Source organism: Oncorhynchus clarkii, chromosome 27, assembly GCF_045791955.1.
Source record: "Oncorhynchus clarkii lewisi isolate Uvic-CL-2024 chromosome 27, UVic_Ocla_1.0, whole genome shotgun sequence".
NCBI lineage: Eukaryota > Metazoa > Chordata > Actinopteri > Salmoniformes > Salmonidae > Oncorhynchus > Oncorhynchus clarkii.
In genome coordinates, this window is record NC_092173.1 from 13,590,887 (window position 1) to 13,605,886 (window position 15,000).

The 15,000-nt window shown below is 45.5% G+C and overlaps 1 protein-coding gene across 1 annotated transcript in view; it reads right to left on the reverse strand.

The window, feature by feature from the left end:
* The window catches only part of LOC139386028 (histone-lysine N-methyltransferase MECOM-like), a 191,279-nt gene that overhangs the window by 139,206 nt on the left and 37,073 nt on the right, over positions 1-15,000 (reverse strand). The gene's annotated exons all lie outside the window — the stretch shown is intronic.

The following is a 15,000-nucleotide window of genomic DNA, read 5'->3' on the forward strand; positions in this document are numbered from 1 at the left end:
GCACACACATGCACACAAATGATCAATACCATTCGCAAAGAATACACTGTCTCACACAACATCTTCCACGACTAACCAACATAGCTGTATTTCAAACTGATTCCTGATTTAACCAGTTCATCTCACCTCCAATAACTAACTCCGTGGAAATATACTATTCATACTTATTAAAAGAGAAAACGATACATTAATTGATTGAATTTGTATTCATCACTTCCATACTGCTGTAACACACGCACAAACACTTTTTCACACTCTCTCTCTCTCTCAATATTGTGGCTAAATGCCATCAGGCCCTAATGTAATTATGCCTCACAGTTGTCCACATTTGAAAAATGGATCCGTTGATGAAATGTGTGTGAGGCGGCTCATGGGCAGCACAGGGGAGACGTATATCCAGAGTGGGCGCTGCCAGCCCCGAGGTCCCCCAGAAGCCCCACGGGTGCCTGGCCGCCTGCCTGTCGTAAAAATGAAATGATAGCATATGTGCTTTGTTTCATTTTGATGTCTTCATAATGTATTACACAATTAGATTGATTTGACAATTTCCATTATGCTTGATAAAATATTTATCTAGGCCCGCGGAGAATCGCTCTTATCAAAGACTCATCAGTCGTGCAGATGGTCCCGCTGTTATCCAGTGTGAGAGGAAAATCAGTCAGAACCGTGTCCAGTTAGCCTATTAGCTTGGGTTTGGCCAGCGTGGCGTGGCACTGTGAGGTCATCAATAACCTGCCGATGGCCGGGTATCCCTCCCTGGCCGGGCCAGAGCTGAGAGCTGCGGAGTGCCGCGTGAGTCCCCCTCACCCCCCTCTCTCTTACTCACCGCGCACAGCCACCACACATCCATCACACTGCAGAAAAGTTAAGGAGCCAAATTGGACTCATCTGTCTCAATGCTGGATGCAGATGGAGTTTGTTCTGCAGAGGGAGGTGCAGTTAGTCACCCCTACTGGCCCTCTCCAATCCCCTCTACCTCTGCCAAACCCAGATCCACCTGGAAACCCAGGCAGGGCAAGGCAGGGTGGGGGAGACTGACCAACTAGCATCTATTGTGCACACACACAGACCCCCCCCCTCTCTCTCTCTCCACACACACGCACACACCCAACACACCCACCACAAACCCACATCAGTGTTCATAGTGCAGCCTGCAGGCTGCAGTGTGAAGGTGGCCAGCCTAGCTGGCTCATTAATAAAGAGGTAAATGAAAAGCATGCATAAAACATGAAGAAGCGCCACGCGGTAATGAACCGCTGCTCCGTAATTGCATCTCGGTAGCCGTAAAATGAAGACAAAATATTTTAAGAGGGATTCTGTCACCTCTCTGCAGACACATCACTAATCACAGGCTCACAAGGGCCCTCGGGGTCTCCCCCCGACAGGGCGCAGGGGCTGAATAGTCTGGGCGGAGACATTGGCAACACCCATCCTCTAATCGGACATAATTGAATAATTAGTGATTACAGCGACACTACCATGGGGGATGAATGGATTTCTGTAGGGGGAATTGGTATACAATTTAATAAAATGTTTCTAATATACTGCGGTAATGTGATTTTTTAGCAAAAGCCTGTGCCTAGATTGAAATGTAAACAAATTATGTCAATACATAAAAGAGTGAAAACAAACACAACACACACACACACACACACACACACACACACACACACACACACACACACACACACACACACACACACACACTACAAATGTTTTAATACATTATGAGGCGTTTTACCTTGCTTCAAAGTAGCCTATTAGATCTCCTCTCTTCCTACATCTCCAACCAATGTTTTCATCACTGTCACACGCAATGTGCAGTGCCTTTAGAAAACTGTGTTTTCCCGCTAATTGCATTATGGAACTAACATTTGCTTGTAGCCTACTGCCTTCTGCACAATGTCGTGCTTATGTGAAAAAAGGAATAGCTTGTCAACGTTTTAAGCTAAACGTTCTGATCTGCTGCATCAGACTCACTACTTTCCCACGACTGTCCATGTGGACATTCACTCATCGACTGTCCATGTGGAGATTCACTCATCGACTGTCCATGTGGACATTCACTCATCGACTGTCCATGTGGACATTCACTCATCGACTGTCCATGTGGACATTCACTCATCGACTGTCCATGTGGACATTCACTCATCGACTGTCCATGTGGACATTCACTCATCGACTGTCCATGTGGACACATTCGACTGTCCATGTGGACATTCACTCATCGACTGTCCATGTGGACATTCACTCATCGACTGTCCATGTGGAGATTCACTCATCGACTGTCCATGTGGACATTCACTCATCGACTGTCCATGTGGACATTCACTCATCGACTGTCCATGTGGACATTCACTCATCGACTGTCCATGTGGACATTCACTCATCGACTGTCCATGTGGACATTCACTCATCGACTGTCCATGTGGACATTCACTCATCGACTGTCCATGTGGACATTCACTCATCGACTGTCCATGTGGACATTCACTCATCGACTGTCCATGTGGACATTCACTCATCGACTGTCCATGTGGACATTAACTCATCGACTGTCCATGTGGACATTCACTCATCGACTGTCCATGTGGACATTCACTCATCGACTGTCCATGTGGACATTCACTCATCGACTGTCCATGTGGACATTCACTCATCGACTGTCCCAGAGCCTGTTTGGAATAATATATTTATTTCTTGACAAGCTGACCAATAGAATAGGTCAACTTTTCTACTACAGGGGATAGTAGATTGACAGGCGATTTTGCCGTACATTACTTGTCTTGTTGGCAGAGGAAAAGTACATGTGGACATTCACTCATAACATCTTCAAAGTGCACATCAGAATTTGGTAAGAAGGACCGCACATCATTGTATCCTCGACTTGCGTGTTCTGTTAACGTGAGTTACCATAATCAAAATGTGATTTCTAATCAAGTTAAGGCACCCAATGCATATGTTGCCAGTCAACAGTCCGGTGCCACATTTTCCTAACGGAAACCCTGACACACACACACACAAACACGAGGCAGAGGCAGGTGGACACCCAGATGAGAGATTGGAGTCCAACCCAGGGGTGTCACACAGACAGTTAGAGAGTGGCGCTGGTGACAGGGCTGCCTTGGTGACATAATGAAGTCGCTGTGCCTGTCACGGGGGTCAGCAGTGATCACACCGGCTGCAAGGGGACAGGGACACACACATAATGAATCCCAGCCATGACAAATAGCCAACAGCTCCAGACTGAGGCATCTGACAAACTCAGGCACATCACAGATACACACACATCCCAAAAACACATCACAGAAACACACACATCACAAAAACACATCACAGATACACACATCACAGAAACACACACATCACAAAAACACATCACAGATACACACATCACAGAAACACACACATCACAAAAACACATCACAGATACACAGACACACCAACAGTCACATAAACAAATGTCACAAAGACACCGACACAATCACATCACAGAGACACACCCATTTACAGAGACACACACACATTCACTTATATACACACACACACATCACACACAAAAATCAAATACTGATTCACAGACATACTGTAATGAACACGATGGGAGACAAAGAGCTGGTTTCAAGCGCAGGGCGTTTATTGTAAAGGACCACAGGAGGAGGCAGGTAGCTGGGTCCAGGGGCAGGCAGAAGGTCATACACAGGGGGTTCAAAAAGGCAACAGTACAGGCAGGGAAAAGGCTAGTAACATAGTACTGGAGATCAGGCAGGCAATAGGGAGATAACACAAACTACGACAGGCTAAAGTACAGGCAGTGAATAGGCAAAAGGCACCGTCAGTGAGGAAGGTAAAAACGTTCATACATGCGAGTAGTAAATCCCGGGAAACTCAGCACTCCGAAAGAAGTGTGTCACAAAACAAACAATACCTCACAGTGATGGGGAGCAAAGAACTGAACTAAATAGTGTGTGATAATGACATACAGGTGTGTGAACAGGTGATCAGAATTCAGGTGATTGGGATCTGGAGAGTGAGCTGCGTTCAGGGGATCTAGGTGTTTATATATCATGCATACATTGACCACAGCTTCTTAATTTCATCTCACATCTCTCATATCTATGACTGCTTTATCTTTTGTGCATTGCCTCTGGTCAGATCACTTGCTAGTATATGAATTGACTTAACACCTATGCATAATAATGGCTGGAAAGGAGCGAATGGAATGGCATCAAATACATGTGTTTGATATATTTGATACAATTCCTGTCACGCCCTGACCTTAGAGAGGCTTTTTATGTCTCTATTTAGTTTGGTCAGGGTGTGATTTGGGTGGGCATTCTATGTTCTTTATTTCTATATTTTGTGTTTCTATGTTTTGGCCGGGTATGGTTCTCAATCAGGGACAGCTGTCTATCGTTGTCTCTGATTGGGAATCATATTTAGGCAGCATGTTTTGCCACCTTAAGTTGTGGGATGTTGTTTTTTTGTTAGCCCTGGGTAGCCTACGGAACGTGACGCTCTTTTGTTTGGTGTTTGGATTTAATAAAGAACCATAAACACGTACCACGCTGCACCTTGGTCCACTTCTTCCGACGAGCGTTACAATTCTACTCATTCCGCTCCATCCATTACCATGAGACTGTCCTCCCAGTTAAGGTGCCACCAACCTCCTGGGCTATAGATTACAAAAGTATGACCTTGCATAATCTATAATGACCTGGAGACCACCGTAACTGTCCAAGGGTCACTCCTATCTCAGTACCCACCCACCCATCTCACACCACTGACAAGTCTCCATCTAGAGTCACTAAGGTTTCATCAACCACCTGAAACTAGAGGCACCTCGGTACCAATGAAAAGGGCCTTATAATATGTCTTCTTGGAGTCAGCTTCATTTAATGAATCCTTTTCTCTCGCCCTCCAAGCCACTTGAAACAGGCTCAAAAAGAGCCTTTGTCACCGTGATTGGCCCTATGTAGAGAGAGGTCAGAGGTTATCAAAACAGGCATTGTTTACACCTCACAATGAAAGCACCAATGCAGAGGAGGCCCCTCTTTCTTCATTCTCTGTCCTATCCTCTCTTTCTCTTAGCCTCTGTCACTTTCTTCATTCTCTGTCCTATCCTCTCTTTCTCTTAGCCTCTGTCCCTTTCTTCATTCTCTGTCCTATCCTCTCTTTCTCTTAGCCTCTGTCCCTTTCTTCATCCTCTGTCCTATCCTCTCTTTCTCTTAGCCTCTGTCCCTTTCTTCATTCTCTGTCCTATCCTCTCTTTCTCTTAGCCTCTGTCCCTTTCTTCATTCTCTGTCCTATCCTCTCTTTCTCTTAGCCTCTGTCCCTTTCTTCATTCTCTGTCCCCTTGCCCTCAATCCTTCACTAGCATCCGTTTTCTCCCCCAATCATGCGTGTATCGTGAAGATTGTCTACACTGAAGTGTTAGGTGCAGTGTGTTCCGCAGGACTGTTAGGCTTTTCTAAGTCACTAAATCAAAACGAGAAAAGGGTCTATGAGGGAAAAAGAAAGAAAACTAAACTGTAGGAAAGCATTAAATATGTCATATTTAAATGGGGAAAAACTGACCACCTAGATCTGACATCTTCCATTTGGTCTCGTTGGATTTAGATGGTTTTTGTCTGACTGTTGCATTCCACTCCGTAGGCCTGCTACCCTGCAACACTGGCATACCAGCTGGCCAACTCTTAACTATAACCTTGTTACAGACTTGTTACATACAATAACATGTATAACTACAGAGGCTTGCCAAAGCCCTCCCAGACATGTGAAATGGGGCCGAGCAGCGAGAGCTCTTGGAGAGGATGTTTGTTTTGTGATTGTTGGAAGCCGAACCGTTCGCCTTGTACTTTAAGGAACACAATATCCCTCAGCGGTGAACATTTTTATGTTATTTGTTATGGGATGCCAATTTCCCTGTATTTAGATGTGATTTAACTGGACAATACAGAAGGACTGTGGCCTCTCTCCCTGATTGTTTGTCTTTGTGTTTAACCAGCTAGCGAGCTAACAGCGTCGTGTAGAGTTGGTGTAGCGCTTCCTTCCGACAACAGCATTATGAAGGAAGTTCCCTTCAGTGTGATACTGAAGCTCTGAGTCAATCTGCTGGAAGACTGTGTAGTATTATCACTGGGGGCAGGAGTTTTTCCTGAGCATGTGGCCTGACCAAGTCTAGGCCTTAGTTAAAACTTCTAAAAACCTCAACTGTAACTATGACAGATGTACAGGTCCACTCTAAGGATTAAATGTCTTGGATTAAAAAGCATGCTCGTGATGCTTTTTAGTCTAGGACAAGGTTAAATCTGGGTCTGAGAAACCAGTCATGTAGGTTCTTTATGGCTCTACTACTGGAGGAGCTGTCTCCTATAGAACTGAGCAGCAAGGTAGTGTGTGTGTGTGTGTGTGTGTGTGTGTGTGTGTGTGTGTGTGTGTGTGTGTGTGTGTGTGTGTGTGTGTGTGTGTGTGTGTGTGCGTGTGTGTGTGTGTGTGCGTGTGTGTGTGTGGTCTTGGTCGTGGCCATGGGGAAGAGTGCTTGACACACATGGAGAGTGACAGCTGCCAAATGACAGCGAGATTGAGGAGAAAACACGGAGAGACAGTGAGAGAGTGAGGGAAACATGACAGTAACAGCGATTTAGATTAGATCGGGAGACACACACACACACACACACACACATACCCCTGTTCCAACCCATGACGGGGCTTCTGCTCCACACCTGGGGGAAGATGGGTTCGCTCCTCTTTTGTGCCTCACGTGGGCGGTTTGCATGGAGCTCCCAGAAAGCATTGCTTCTAGGGCCTAGTTAAAGCAAACAGGGACTTTAAGCAGAGCCACATGGGCCTCTTTAACGACTGACATTTTGTTTAAGAAACCTCCGTAACGACCTGGTTTGAATTGAAATACTTGGTGTTTATTTCACAATAAACTGCCAATATTCTTCCAATGCAAAATTCCTAAGAGCTTGAATGATCTGAGGCTTATTTTTATCTGCTATTTTTAGAACAGTGTGAGGCGGTAAACAGCACACATTCAGAATGTGTAAAGGTGCTAGGTGTTTGTTTGTAGTGAGCAGGTGAGGATTTGCATATATAACTTATTTTAATCTGCTTTCCCCTTACAGAAACCAAAAATGACATCACATTATATTTATGTACTGATTATTGCTTTCCACATTTTAATGGTTTTAATACCGACAGGCCCGGGTCACACATTTTGTGCTGAAATCCCATTATGTAAAAGCTTTAGAAGAGATTTCTCAAGAGGATATTACACGATCACGTGTCAAATCAACTGCCATTCAATTGGAACACTAAAAGGACCTTTAAATTAGCAACAACATGATGCTAATTTGAAAATGATTTGTTGAAGGTATAAGGATGAAATAACTGAAAAAGTCGGCGTAAAATGATGTTGCCTCCACGAGAGGCTGAGACCGATATTAAAATTGACAACCTTGTAGCATCTATTTCCAAGGATTTCCAGCTACATCTCTTACACTGTTCCTTAATGACAAAACATTTGACAAACAGTCTGTATGAAATATAGAAACAATGAATAATCAGCACTCAATGAATTTCATCTTTTCATTTATACTGAACACTGATTTATTCAAATTGAACTAAGACAAAAATGTTCCAAAATGTTTGTAATTGAACAACTTGAGTTACAGTATCATTGAAGTAGGGAAATCGTTTGAACCCCATATCAGCAGAGGCCGGGTTCATTTTACATTACAAAAATGACATCTCAGTTGGAGAGATATCGGCCTATAAAAAACACTAAATACGTTCATACATGCAACGTTCATACAAAATATTTTTTTATCTTTATTTAACCAGGCAAGTCAGTTAAAAAACAAATTCTTATTTTCAATGACGGCCTAGGAACAGTGGGTTAACTGCCTGTTCAGGGGCAGAACGACAGATTAGTACCTTGTCAGCTCGGGGTTTGAACTTGCAACCTTCCGGTTCCTAGTCCAACTCTCTAACCACTAGGCTACCCTGCCGCCCCTACATTACAAGTACTGTACTGACCTGAGGGATACAGCAAGTAATGAGCACAACAACAATAGATTGCACTTATTTAGAAAATATATTGACAACTCCGGATGAAGAGTATCCCATGAAGACAGTGCATTTCAGCTTTTACTCATCAGTAATCTCCCTGATTCAACCTCCTGCATGCTTTCAGTCAGCCACAAAATCCATCATTTTGTATATTTTCATTTCAATGGAATGTGTGGTGGGGGAAAATTGAAACTCTAAACTAAGCAACAATACAACAGCCATGTACATAGATGGAAATCAATACTAATTAAAACTGAACAAGTGTTCTGCTTTATATACTCAAAGAGTGCAATGATAATTAAATACCTTTTCATCACTTCTTAGTTAAGGGTTTTAAATTAAGCCCATGGCTTCTGCCTCCTTTGGGATAGCACGCAATGCCTCCACGCTTGTGTAGCCAACGTAGCCGTGCGTGCCTTGCAATCAAACGCCAACCAAATTAAGCATCAAACAGTTCAATGTTATGTGTCAGTCTCTAAAACTATTGGTATTAGAAGCACTTAATTCAACTTTCAAATTCAAATGTACTAATCAGTTTGCAGCAGAGTGGCCACTTGTTTTTCCCACATGAAACGCCACGGCTGGCCGGCCCAGGTCTGCGCTCTCCCGCTCATTAACATGAAGGTGCGATTTGCATTTCCTGATAGACTATTCCTGTTTTAATATCCCTCTTTCTGCGTACACATCAATCACCGGGAGGAAGGCCACCACAGGCCTCCATTAACCCCCCGAATCTGCCACAAAACAAATATTACAAGGGTTCACTAATGTGGAGATCAGAAAGCCACTTGTCCATTATATAATTGAAATGAAAGCGGAGTGTTGCACTTCTGAAGCGCTCGATAATTACCAGCTGTTAATTGCATACTTGCGGTGTCTTACTTCTAATTAAAAAGAGCAGCTCGTCGCAGGACGATAAGCAATGGTGGAGTGCGGACGGTTTAATCAACAAAGCCTGAGAATTTGTTTCTGCCGTGGCCAGCAGCGGGCTGGAGAAATCTTCAAATAACCGAGAGGAGATTAGGACCTGTCCATTAGGAGCAGTCAGGTTTTATTTGGGCCAGTGTGGAGTGGCGGTGCTTCTGAAGTCGTCCCGCTGCAGAGTCCCGGCGCAGCGCGGCTGGGGGTGTATGTCTAATCAGCCCGCTGCCGGCCCTGAGCGCTCAAGTGGAGGAATTGGACCCCGCTGGTCTGTGGAGGGAGAGAGGAGGGGAGGGAGGTGGAGTGGAGGGCTAGTCCCCCACTGATCATTCTTCCTCTCTCTCCTTCGTCCTTCTCTTCCTTTCTCTTCTCTTCTTGTCAGCAGCCTTTCAGTCCTTCTTATTTTCACTGTTGTGATGAGCCAACAGATTTTAAACACCTTTAACACCTTGCTTCCAAAGCTAAATTCTTAACTTACGGCTGAGGAAGAAAAAGCCTGAAACAGACCGTGAGTGGGCAGTGATCTGTGCCTGTCCAGAGAACTCAGTGTCTCGACACGTGTGAAGACTGTCCATGAACCACTTCTGAGATCAACTACCAGCAACAACAGAGAATTAGAGGAAAAACATCACTTTTTGCTTTTGATAGTCACCAGACGTCTCTATAACTCAACTCAGTGTTTATAGGCAGGAGACAGTTCCCTGGGTCAGCAGCCCTATTCCAGAAACCCCCCACCTACACACCCCACGCCCCACACTGTACAGACCCAGTGGTGTGTGATAACTGTCTGACCCACTCCACTCCACCCCGACCCCCACCCACCCACCCCCTCCCCTGACCTCTCTGCTCCCTGGCTGATAAAACAGTCTGCCAGGAAGTAGCATTCTCTTCCACTTCCTCCCTCTCATGCTCAATCAACACCTGTCACTGTGGCGATCCTCTGTGGCGATGGCCCCAGCTAGCCAATGGGGGGCCCCGGGCTCAGACTCTGTCAGGGTTTATCTAAGGAAACAGTCGCTTGGGCGCAGAGGTGGAGAGGAGGGGGGGGGGGGGGGGGGGGCGAGGAGGGGTAAGGAGGAGGGGGCGAGGATGGTCTGGCCACACTGACAGATTAATCCAGGCAAGGACCACTTCCTGATCCCAAAACTCAGAGGACACTAATTAGGGGAAGGCCCAGACACCACAATAAGAGCTGACAGCTCAGTGTATGTAGGGCTCCGGCTTCAGATACCGCACTGTAGAGCCACAGTACACTAGAAACTCACAAAAGCTTTACGTTACGAAATAGGTGAAGAACGTTGTCCGTGACAACAAGTGACGACGTTAACCTATAAGGCCACGCGTTTGAGTGGGTGCCAACGTCATGCAAGCAAGATTGAGTGTTAATAGACCATCTTTTTTTTCAAAACCATATTGAATCGCAATTTAGATTGCCTTGTCAATAGCACGTCTGAACTGCGGGTGACACCCTGCAACGTTTTCTCTGTCCCCATCTCTCCTTCTCTCTCCCTCTCTTCCATTCTCTCTCTCTCTCTCTCTAACACACACGGTTGGTCACACCCTCACACTCTAGCTGTCTGGCTGTTCTGGTATCCTCTCTTTCTATTCATATGACCTTTGACCCAGTGCTAAACACTGCTGCTCCTGGGAACCACTGGGCTCAGCCTAAACAGTGTCATATCACTCAGAGGAAAGTGCTTCAGCAGCGGTTTCATAAACGTTTCTTCATAACCACACGCATACTACCAGCACGACCTTAAAACAAATCCAAGTAGAAAAGGAGAGAGCACCAAACCAGAAGGCACATTTAATGTACTGTTAGATGTTAGAAGAAAAGTAGATACATAAAAAGCAGGCATCTTGGTTTTACAACACGATAGGAGCTAGGGCATTGTTTTACTTTGATAAGTGTTGCTGTGTTATTGGATTGTTTTACGCTGGCTGGGAGAGTTTTATTTGAAGGCGTTCTTAGTCTATGTGTGTGTGTGTGTGTGTGTGTGTGTGAGAGTGAGTGAGTGAGTGAGAGAGTGAGTGAGTGAGTGAGTGAGTGAGTGAGTGAGTGAGAGCACTCAGAGTGTCTGTTGTGGGCATCAGAGGCCCAGTGGTGTTTATTCATCACTAAGCTAATGTCTCCCCCACTGAGGGGCAGCAGGGGGTTCAGGTACAGGCTACAGCTCCGCACGCTAACCTACGTTTCCTCCCAAATGGCACCCTATTTCCTTTATAGTGCACTACCAGCCAACCTAACAACTTTTAAAAAACGACCAGGCTCACCAGCACAAACTACCAGGACCAGTGCCAGAGCAGAAGCCTTCCAGCACTACTGTCCGCGTGCCTGTGTGCCTGCGTGCCCGTGTGCCTGTGTGTGGCACGATGTTTCTTTGGCTTGACTGAGGGCATGTGTGAGTGTGTGTATGAATAAGAATGTATATCAGACGTGCCAAATTACATGAGTCCAGGGTGGTTTCAAGAGAGCAGAATAGAGGTTGAATGTGGGAGACTGCATGGTTTTATGCGTGTGTCTGAATATATTTGTGAGTGTGTGAGAGTATGAGTATTTCTAAGTGTGTGAGAGTATGAGTATTTCTAAGTGTGTGAGAGTATGAGTATTTCTAAGTGTGTGAGAGTATGAGTATTTCTTAGTGTGTGAGAGTATGAGTATTTCTAAGTGTGTGAGAGTATGAGTATGTCTAAGTGTGTGAGAGTATGAGTATTTCTAAGTGTGTGAGAGTATGAGTATTTCTAAGTGTGTGAGAGTATGAGTATTTCTAAGTGTGTGCGAGTATGAGTATTTCTAAGTGTGTGAGAGTATGAGTATTTCTAAGTGTGTGAGAGTATGAGTATTTCTAAGTGTGTGCGAGTATGAGTATTTCTAAGTGTGTGCGAGTATGAGTATTTCTAAGTGTGTGCGAGTATGAGTATTTCTAAGTGTGTGAGTGTGCAGCTGGTGAAGGGGGCATATTCTGGGGTCTCTGTCGCAGTGCCAGTGGGCGGGATAGTGCCAGTGGGCGGGACAGTGGTAGTGGGCGGGACAGTGCCAGTGGGCGGGACAGTGCCAGTGGGTGGGACAGTGCTGCACAGGCGCCACAATGTGCCTGTCAGTCCCAGGGAATACCCAGAGCAGAGGGGCGAGGAGAGGGCCGAGGACAGCCCCCACCGCCCCTGCCCATCCATCATACTGACACTGCAGGCTGCAGCCATGGGAAACCCACCGGCCAGTCGACCTGTATGGGTGTTTGTGTGCTTTTATGTGTATGTGGGTCCATATGAGCGTGTCCGTGTGTGTGTGTGTGTGTGTGGGTCCATATGAGCGTGTCCGTGTGTGTGTGTGTGTGTGTGTGTGTGTGTGTGTGCGCGCGCGCGCGCGTGTGTGTGTGCGTGTGTGTGTGTGTGTGTGTGTGTGTGTGTGTGTGTGTGAGGGCCGGAGGATGTCGAGGGGGAGTTTCTCACCATCCATTCAAAACATATTGTTTTGTTTATTCTAACTAGTTAATGGGGCTGAAGTAGAGAAGCCACTTTGTTTCAAACACTTCCAGAGGGTTGGTAGAGCCAGCCTGTAGCTGGACGATGAGGGGGAACACGTCAGGAGTAACTTTTAATATGGATGTCTGTAGGCTTTATGGGAGCAGAGCTGGCCATGTAAGAAGTGAGATTCTTGGTTCTTGTAAAATGAATCGTTTTCATGGCTTTCTTTCTCCAAAAGGCTGGGCCCAAACTCTCTCCTCCACCACCCCTCCTCTTCCCTCCTCTCCACTCCATTTTGTGCTGCCCTCTCACCGATCGCTCTTATTTTAGAAGTCAGTTGGACTCGATGTGATCTTGAGGTAACCATGTTAGCTTAGAGTAGAGTGGCGTCACAGTGGTCTCTGCTATAGAGGATAGGTCAATCTAGCAGTTGTTAATAAGAGGCTTTTCCGGGGCAAGATGCCCCTCTCCTTATGTGTTTGTGTGTGTGTATGTGTGTGACCCTCTCCTTCTGTCTGGTGGAGATATGAGAGGGGGTCCACTCACAGTCCGGCCACAGCAGGGGTTTAGGCTGCCGGTTGACATGCCTTCCTTAATTGTTAGCATTAAATCACTCACACTCACCCTAAAGATGGTATCTGCTCAGTGTTAAGGTCTGTTACTGGAGAGAGCAGTTCAAGTACAACACATACACACATACATACACACACACACACACAATGGAAGCCTGTATCACCCAGATCTGTAGTAGGCCGGACAGGTTGACGGGTCCATTTCCACAGGCTGAGCTGAGTGAGTGGTCAGACTTCACCACACCCTGACTCTCACCGATATGTCAGTCTCTCACACACACACACACACACACACACACACACACACACACACACACACACACACACACACACACACACACAGTGGTGTGTTTTCTTATGGAAGGAGGCTCTAAGCCAATTAAAATACACTTAGCAGAGTGTCCGCGTTGTGTTTGGAAAGATAGCACAAGGCTGTGACTCCAGTCAACACAATCCATGCAGGGCTACACAGCATCATTGTCTTAACGCACAGCTTTATCGTACAGACCAGATACTTATCTGTCCTATGCTACAATAGAAAAACAAGCATGAACTAAATTCCTTCTCCCCAGACAGAACAATATTACCTTTGCCATTATGCATTCAGTCTATAAATATCTCATAACACTGTAAGTCACGTGTGGATATTCTTTTTAATCTTCAAAATCGTATTTAATGACTGATGTCTGTTTTGGAATGAGAGGATGTTGTACATGTAGAAGATCATATACATGTATATGATGAAAAATACTGAATTAAGGTGCATACAGAGATGTATTTAAATACATAGAGCAATACACACACAGGTAGTAGGCAAGCAACAACATATACACACACAGGTAGTAGGCAAGCAACAACGCATACACACACAGGTAGTAGGCAAGCAACAACGCATACACACACAGGTAGTAGGCAAGCAACAACGCATACACACACAGGTAGTAGGAAAGCAACAACGCATACACACACAGGTAGTAGGAAAGCAACAACGAATACACACACAGGTAGTAGGCAAGCAACAACACATACACACACAGGTAGTAGGCAAGCAACAACGCATACACACACAGGTAGTAGGCAAGCAACAACACATACACACATTGGGGAACAGGCAGGCGCACACACACACACACACACACACACACACACACACACACACACACACACAGATGAGGGGTTGAGGGTGCTGATATTAGCAGTGAGTGCTGAGCAGAGACAGGAGCTCCATGTCTGTTCAGTGTTTAAAGTGTTTAAATGAGTGAAAAGTCTTATGTGTTCCAGATGGGACCGGCTTGATCCAGATCATTCTGACAGGCGTGTCTTTGATGTGCTGCTGCCCATTACTGACAGTACCAGGAGACAGGCATATTTCTCCCTAATCACTTCCAACACCAGGCTTGGACCACGACTCTGCATCAGCAAAACACACTGTGTGTGTGTGTGTGTGTGTGTGTGTGTGTGTGTGTGTGTGTGTGTGTGTGTGTGTGTGTGTGTGTGTGCGTGTGTGTGTGCGCCCTTAAGTGTGGAGTTTGAGTGAGTACATAAAGTAAAATAACATGTATTCCTAGTTACAAATTTAGCATCACAATGTTTACAACGATGTCTCTGGAATCACGATGTTTACAACGATGTCTCTGGAATCACGATGTTTACAACGATGTCTCTGGAATCACGATGTTTACAACGATGTCTCTGGAATCACGATGTTTACAACGATGTCTCTGGAATCACGATGTTTACAACGATGTCTCTGGAATCACGATGTTTACAACGATGTCTCTGGAATCACGATGTTTACAACGATGTCTCTGGAATCACGATGTTTACAACGATGTCTCTGGAATCACGATGTTTACAACGATGTCTCTGGAATCACGATGTTTCCAACGATGTCTCTGGAATCACGATGTTTACAACGATGTCTCTGGAATCACGATGTTTACAACGATGTCTCTGGAGTCACGAT